The 8,442-nt window shown below is 32.8% G+C and overlaps 1 long non-coding RNA gene across 5 annotated transcripts; it reads left to right on the top strand.

Annotated features, from left to right (window-relative positions):
• Positions 1-4,420: 4,420 nt before the first annotated feature.
• On the top strand, positions 4,421-7,337 carry LOC110865942. Of its 5 annotated transcripts, none has more exons than XR_004859669.1 (7): positions 4,421-4,658; positions 5,965-6,048; positions 6,208-6,241; positions 6,325-6,652; positions 6,736-6,783; positions 6,908-7,006; positions 7,126-7,337. It is a non-coding gene; the product is annotated as an uncharacterized LOC110865942 (long non-coding RNA). The 5 variants fall into 5 exon arrangements; XR_004859667.1 differs by having other exon boundaries at positions 6,176-6,241; XR_002551087.2 differs by having other exon boundaries at positions 5,965-6,241; positions 6,325-6,451; positions 6,540-6,652.
• Positions 7,338-8,442: the final 1,105 nt, after the last annotated feature.

The raw sequence follows: 8,442 nt of genomic DNA, 5'->3' as shown, positions 1-8,442 counted from the left end.
AAGCTGAAGAACAAAGAACTTATGGCTGCTAAAGCACTACATGAACATAAGTTCTACATGCTGAATAGGGTTGTGGAAAGTATGTTGGAGACGTTTGTGGAACAAAAGTATGAAGAATTGAAGTTAGAGGATCTTCGTGCTGAACATAAAGCAGAAGTAGAAAGGCAAATGAAAGAAAAAGGTAAAGCTGTTGAAGGAAGTTCTGTAATGTCTATTGTGCCTTCAATGGTGGTAGATAATCCAGTGCCTATATCCTCAGTTCCTGGTGTAATTGAAGAAGAAATTCAATCGCCAAAGTTAATTGGTGGCGAAGAAGAAGAGGATGATGATGATGATGAGGAAGAGTTTGTTTATTCTGCAAGCAGTCATAGTATGATAACGCTGAAGGAGGTTCTGGTGTGAGAGTTACTGAAGCTTCAAAAGAAAAAGTCGTTGAAGATCTGCTAAACGATACAGTTAATGAAGAAAGTGGAGAAGCTGGGGAAAGGGGGAGTCGAGCAAGAATCAGATTGTAGAGCATCACGAACCCCTGTTCTTATGTCTAGATGTGTATAGGGAGATGTTAAATGATGTAAATCCCGAGAATCCAATTGATCTTGAAGCTGATCTGGAATCTTTAGATATTAATAAACAGAAGGATTACAAGTATAACTATGTTGCAGATGCCGATCAGTGTGATAGGGTTGAAGTAGAGGATGATTCGGATAATGAAGATGTTCCTGAAGACACTTCAAAGTTTCCAACTTTAATGGAATTCTTTGCTGCTGAAAACAGAGATGAGTTACGTCAGAAAATGACTGAAGCAGTAAATGATAATGTGTTCGAGTGTTTGAGAAAAGAAGCTGAAAAAGAAAGTCAATCAAATGTTGAGAAAGAAGATCATTCAAAATGGTTTAAAGACAGTCATGAAAGAAAATTCAAGAGGCCTTTGAATTTTTTCCAACGTGATAGATCTATTTCTCTTGGTGATATCATCAGTTGGGGTTTACTTCCTCAAGTCAACGCATATGCAGTTAGAAGAGAATATGGTGTCCAATACTTTAAACGTTTATATGACAGTATGTCATTACCATGGTGGGACGTCGATGAGTTATCTCAGGTGAGAACGTTGGAGTATCAGGTGAGACAGAATGATAAAGCAATGTGGGGATATATCAACACTACTAGAAAATACACCTATCTTGACACGCGAACAATGACACACACTCATTTTATGACATTCAGGAGTGAGTGTCAAGAAAAAAATGTCATGGGTTACAAAATTTTATAAATTTATGACACCCTTTTTTGTGTGTCATCTTTTTAGGGTCATAAAAAAAACAAGACAATTTTATGACATTCAAAGCGTGTGTCAAGAAAAAAAAAACGTCATAGTTTACAAAATTTAACAAATTTATGACACTTTTTTTGTGTGTCATCTTTTAAGCGTCATAAAAAAATAAACAAAACAATTTTATGACATTACAAAGCGTGTGATAAGAAAAAAATGCCATAGTTTATAAAATTCAACAAATTTATGACTTTTTTGTGGCATCTTTTTAGCGCCATAAAAAATTATATTTTATAAGTTAAACTTACTAGTAAAATCTCTCGCGCGTTGCGGCTGACATTTAATAGGTATTCATTCGATTCGTTACAATACTGGTTTGATATTGTCACTTAGTATAACAACCAAAATAATATGGATACATATTTTACATCCATTACTATTAGAAAATAAGTTAATGCAACTTTTTAAAAGCACAATTTTTCAAATGGATTGTATTTGATTTTAAGGCAACTTCTTTCAACATGAAGGTTGCGTTAAAAAAATCTAATGCAACTTTTTTTTTTCTAAAAAAGTTATAAAAGCATATTGAACATGCAACTTTATTATTATAATTTGTAACTTTTAAATAAAAAGGTTGCATGTTATAAATCAAATGCAACTCTAATTAAATAGGCTACACTGTTAAAAGTTAAATGGAACGATTAATTTAAAATGTTGAGTCTAAGAGGTTTGAATTAAAATGAGTTGAATATGATTAAGTGTTAAGAATAGATGATCTTTTGTAGCAATTTAATCAAAATAATTGAAATTATTAGTTGGTCAATACAATGTCGGCTCGATGGTAAGTGGATAAAAATAGCAGATAACTAGATAAATTATTTAACGTTTGAAACTAAAAAGATTCTTTCAGTTCATATTGTTGTGTTACTTAATTTCACAAAACATTTTGTGTAAAATGCCAAAGCGACCTGATATATAAAAGTGATAGATGAAACTTGATTTTTAGGTAAAACTTGATATTTCATAGTTCAAAATGTGGTTTAACAGCTGTTTACCAAACAAACCTCATAATACTGACAAGAATGTTAAGGAGATTCATCGTCATTAAGTAAACCTCATCTATTTTGCGAAAAAAAAACAATGGGTATCTGTTATGTATTTATGTAGTGCTATAGATGGAGTTGAATAAGGTACACGTAGCAGTCTAGCAGATGTTTGGGAGGGAAATTGAATTTTGCTTGGGAGAAAAGTTGTATTTGAGATGGAGGGAAAAGAAATTTGGTAGGAGGGAAATCGAAATAAGAGTAAATTGCCATTCAGGTTCTTGTGGTTTGGTCAGTTTTGTCATTTTAGTCAAAATCTCAAACTTATTACATCTGGGTCCCTGTGGTTTGCATTTTGTTGTCATTTTAGTCCAAAACTTAAAATCCCTCATTTTTGACTATTTAAACTCCCCTTTTTTGTCTTTATCTGCAGGGGTAGTTTGGTCATTTAATAAATAAATTGATTTAATGAACATTAAATGACCAAACTTCCCCTGCAGATAAAGACAAAAAAGGGGAGTTCAAACAGTAAAAATGAGGGATTTTGAGTTTTGTACTAAAATGACAACAAAATGCAAACCACAGGGACCCAGATGTAATAAGTTTAAGATTTGGACTAAAATGACAAAACTGGCCAAACCACAAGGACCAAAATGGCAGTTTACTCTTGAAATAATAAATATTTTCCGTTTTCAAAAAAATATTTATAGAATATTAAATGTTAATATGTATGTAGTATAATTAAAAAGCAACTATTAAAAAGTAAAAATATACTTGGTTATATATATAAAAATCTACTAAAAGTTTTACTAAATGACATAGTGGTCGGATGGTATGGTGGCTTTATTGTAACCAATATGTGTAAGGTTCAAATCATGAATGAGTTCGGTACTGAACCATACGGGTACTAAAAGTACAGGTCCTGAAAATCGTAAACAAAGGGTGTCGGTACATGTATTGAAAGTGCTTGGTATGGTATTATACCGAATCGAAAGTAACGACCCTATAAATGGAAAAAACATGGGTACCAAAAATGATCCGACGCGATACAGTCGGTACCTATGGGTACCATTTGCTCATCCCTAATTCAAATCCTGCAACGTGTAGATATAGGTAGGGGTGTAAATGAGCTGAGTCGAGCACGAGCCCAAGGAAGCTCAAGCTCGTTTAACTTATCAAGGCTCGAGCTTGGTTCATAGGCAGCTTTTCAAACCCAACCTCAGTTCGAGCTCGACTCATTTATTATTTATTGTTTAACCTATATTAATTTTAACTATTATTTTATATAAAATCATATACATCATTATTATATATATGTATAAGTAATTTTACTTATTATTATTTAAATATATATATATATACATAGTGGAGAGTTCAAATGAGAAGAAACTTTTTGTAAGAAGAAAAAACAAGAAATTTCAACCAATAAAAATCCTTCATTTTACTTCATTTAATATAATTATTTAATGTTACTATAAGGGTAATATGATAAACCTACAAAGATCATTAATTAGTAGTATTCATCTTCAATAGGTATCTACATTAAAATTTGTAACTTATCTTCAAAATATATATATATTTTTTTAAAATACAATAAAATAATTTAGAGTGTAGGATAAATTACAGTTCGTATATGATAAATTACGGGTTGTGTAGGATAAATTTCAACATGTGTAAGGTAAATTCCGAAAGGTGTAGGGTAACTTTTGATGTGTGTAGTAAAAAAAACATTAGTGTGAATGATGATAGTATTTATGACTAATTAATTAGTCAAAGATGATAATAAATGAGATAAATGAAAAAGTATTTAATGTTTTACAATTATACCCTTTGTTCTTTTTTTCTTCTCAATTAATATTCCTTCTCAAATAAACCTTCTCATATATATATATATATATATATATATATATATAGTTCTTTTAAACATTGTTTTGTAATTACCTTTTTTCGTGTGAAATGATAATGCATGTTTTGATTACACAACAATTTTACTTAAAAAAAAAAAAAACTTATACAATTATTTTTATTTTACTTTCCCTCCCCCAAATCCCAAATTCTTTAAAATTTTCCCTCTTATTTTCAGATTTCAAAATTGGATATCCATGTATTCACAACCATCTATCTTTTTCCCACGATATCCTCAAAACTGAACCTATACAATCTGTAGAAATTCATGATTATTTGAGGAAATCGCAAACATCAATAATTAGAAATCCAATATATTATCAATCCTTATCATATTTTTGGGTGATTCTGGAAAAACAAGAATTGGTTTGTTGCAGGTTCGGGGAGTTTTGCGGTTTTAGGGGTTTTTAGCCATCGCCTAGATCATCAAAAGTCACGAGGTACGATAACACGTTTCTCTGCTTTTTCTTTTTTCCTTTTTTCAATCCGTGATGCTATATCCAAATCATTCATGAACTTTGATGATTATCCGAATGCCGTTTTATTGGTCTAAATGTAGCTGCCCTATAATTAACTGATTTTTAATGTTATTAAACTTTCTTGATGTAAGGTTCCTTGATTTGAAATTGTTACTCTTCTATATGGGTTATCTTACCTTTTTAAGTATCATCTTATTTGAAATTGTTATTCTTATTTGTACTTCTCCATGACAGAACTGCTACTTTGATGTGCTATGTACCCAACCTTAAGGCTACACCTACTTAAACAACCCAATATAAGACAGGTATGGAGGGGTTTGGGTTGGAGGCATTGCTCGACATATGGCGAGGGTGGGATCCACAAGGGAATACTAAAAACTAGGAGTGTGGTGTGACGTGGCTTAGCTTGGCGTGGCCAGCCATGTGGATTTTTTTTTTTGTTTTGGCAACGGCTACCTCCAACGGCTACCTCCAACGACTAGATCAAACCAGCCATGCCCCCCACCCCCCGCGCGCGTGCGCCCGCCAGGCTCAATTCCTACGCCAAAGGGGCAACGCCATGCCCAACGCTTGTCCGGGGTGGAGCAGCCGGCGTTGAACCCAAACCGCCGCCCCAACCCACGCCCCACACCCCATAGTCTAACGTGGCTATGAGTCGTTGAAATTCGATATATTTCAAATCCAATATTTGTAGCCCCTGTAACATACTAAATACAAAGTAACCATAGATATTGTTGATTAGTGACTAGCGACTAGCTAGCGTGGTTATGCTACTTGATGTGATATTTATGTACATTAATACCAGTTAGTATGTTTCTATGCTACTGTTGGACAAAACCATAATCTCAAATGAATTGTTGCCTCTTCAGAATTCATACATAAATGTTGATATTTGAAATTTAAATCTTATATTGATCTGGTTAATAATATGCAGATGTATACATGTAATTATATCCATGAACTTTGAGGTATATACTAAAATATTACCACTAAAACGAACCTTAATAATCTGATTACGCTCATACTATCATGCATACAATTTGCATATGTTTTTTTTGTTTTCATTCGATTCATCCTTTTTCATCAATTTAGTGTCCTTGTTGCACTCTGTTATATACTAAATTTTATGACAGAATTTGTTCAAGCATTTCCATGGACTTCTGGTGACTTACAGATCAAGTCATTGGCTTATTTAATAATTCTTGAATTATATACGACTTACCTATGAGTCATTGTGCTAATGATGATATTTAAAGTCAAATTACAGGGCTGATGTCTGAAAGATTTGGGCTACTAGCTGTAATTGGAACATATGTGAAGGAAAATAGTATTAAGGTTCAGTTGGAAACTGGTATATAACTCACCATTTAAATTTATTCTTAGTGTTGGAAATATATATTTTTATGTTCTTTTGCAATGGGTTAATTTAACAAATGTTTACTTTTTATTTATGTTCTGTTTGAGTTTTTCAAATGTAGTAGTCTAATGATTTTCAAATACCGTTGATTAGTGGACTACATGCTTTGAAAGCTAAAATTTTCGAGGTAAGCGTGTAGTTTGAATTCGTTGATTTATATATATAAAGTAGCCTTATGCATTAAACTCCTTTTCTATTTGTTTTTGGCAGTTTAAGATTGTTGCTCAAATGGAAAAGGTTATTAATGACGATGATTAATAGGTTGGAAGGGAGTTAATGATCTATTTTGTCATTTAAGAAAGGGCAATGACATCATCCTATTACCCTAGAGTCCCGGGTTTGATTTTCCATTTAAATAAGTGGTTATAAAGAAAAAGGCCTATTATCTTAATTTATATATTTTGACTTAATTTTGGTTTTTGTAGAAGTCATTGGATGTTGGCAATACTAAACATTTAAACAACTACTTGCTATTATCATGATTCCTTAAGGCTTAGCAATGACAATCAGCAGAGCAGTCGAGGCAAATTATTGATATGTAAGTAATAAAATTATCATAATGTATATGATAAAAAGAGTTCGAATGATGTTTTTATATATATGTATATTTGATATATTTAGGGAAATGGTGCCACCATAAGGGTTAAACTCAACTGGGTCAAGTCTAAGGTGAGCACTTAATTATTTATTTAAATTGTTGTTGGAATGATACAATTAATATAGGAACCCTTTACTTTTACTTTAAACTTAAATCGCAACGGTTTCATACTTTTCGGTATTTTTAATTGTATAGTGTCCATGTTAGCCGGGAAGTACTGAATGTGGCTATTATGTGAGGAAGTTCATGAAGGAGATAGCTTATGAAGGAGTTGAAATACTTGACAATGACAATGTAAGTTTAGGAAAATTTTTACCTGCATGTTAGAGAAATATCTACTTATATGTCCAAACAAATGCTTAAATTCATAGATTAAGATTTATAATCTGATTTATAATCTTTATTTTATTTAGTTGTTGTCTCAGGTTGTGGAAGGAGTAGAGGAATACTCAAATGCGGATGACATTCGCGAAGATTGGTTGACTTCTGCGGTTACTTCTATTTTTAAGTGACAACCGGATTTTAGGCGTTGACGAATGTATCGACAAACAATTCCTTTTTTGTTTACGTTAAAATATTTGTAGTATATTAGACAAAAGATTATGTAATGAGTTGTTTTGGTATATATATGGGTTTTTGATTTATGAAATAGATTTTTCATTTTTATTATTATATATATATATCCAGGGCAAATTAGTAATTCTATATAAAAAAATTTAAACAATTAAAAGCATGACACACGCAAATGAATGTCATGGATATGTGTCATAAATGCTTGTCATGAATGCGTGTCATTGAAGAGTGTCATAAAATGTGTGTCATAAAAGCGTGTCATTAAATGTGTGTCATAAATGTGTGTCATTAAATGTGTGTCATTAGATGTGTGTCATTAAAACATGACACACAAATGCATGTCATGTTAAATTTTATGACTCCTAAATCAACGACTCGCATTTGCGTGTCATAAATACCCTTTTATGACACGCAATGCATGTCAAGAAAGGTGTTTTTTCTAGTAGTGCAAGTATGAGACTCTCAGAGGTTATCTGAAATGGAAACCTCATCGTCCAAGACGGGTTGAAAGAGTAGATCCTGAAACTGGTGTACGGGAAACTATTCTGAATGTAAAGCCTCCAAGAACCATGACGACGATTCCTATGCCAGAAATGGAACAAGATTTTTACAAAGGGTTCATTGATTGGGTGTATAGTTGTCTTACAACTGAAGCTATCATTACATACAGAGCTGGTAGTGAGCTAAGATATATTCGTGTCTATGATCCGATGTGGCTGGTGAATTGTTCGGCAAAAGACATCGAATGCTTGTTTATTCACAAGATTCGTTATAAAGCAGAAGATAAAGATTAAGCCCAACAGTTCCAGCGTGTGGTATCACTGTGCTTTCAAAAAGGAATCAATTCCGAAAGCAAGTGGAAATCGTCTTGGTGGGCATTGGATGAAAAGATGAAGAAGAAGGCTAAACGTGAACGTGAACGTGAAAATCGTAGGATGGAAGAGAAAAGAGGAAAGTTTTTGAAGAAACAACAGGAAGAAGAGAAGGCAGAGAAACGAAAGCATGAAAAGATCAGAGTTGCATTGAGCAGGAAGCCTAAAGGGCGTGAAGAAAATTACAAAGCTGCTATCTGAAGACCAATTTTCAAGACAAAGACTGCGGCTTCATCCAAGGGGGAGTTTGTTGGTGCATAATGTCTAAAGCCTGCGTCTTTGTGA

Source organism: Helianthus annuus, chromosome 6, assembly GCF_002127325.2.
Source record: "Helianthus annuus cultivar XRQ/B chromosome 6, HanXRQr2.0-SUNRISE, whole genome shotgun sequence".
Classification (NCBI taxonomy): Eukaryota; Viridiplantae; Streptophyta; class Magnoliopsida; order Asterales; family Asteraceae; genus Helianthus; species Helianthus annuus.
The sequence above is the reverse complement of the archived record's forward strand: the minus strand, read 5'-3'. Positions and strand labels throughout refer to the sequence as shown.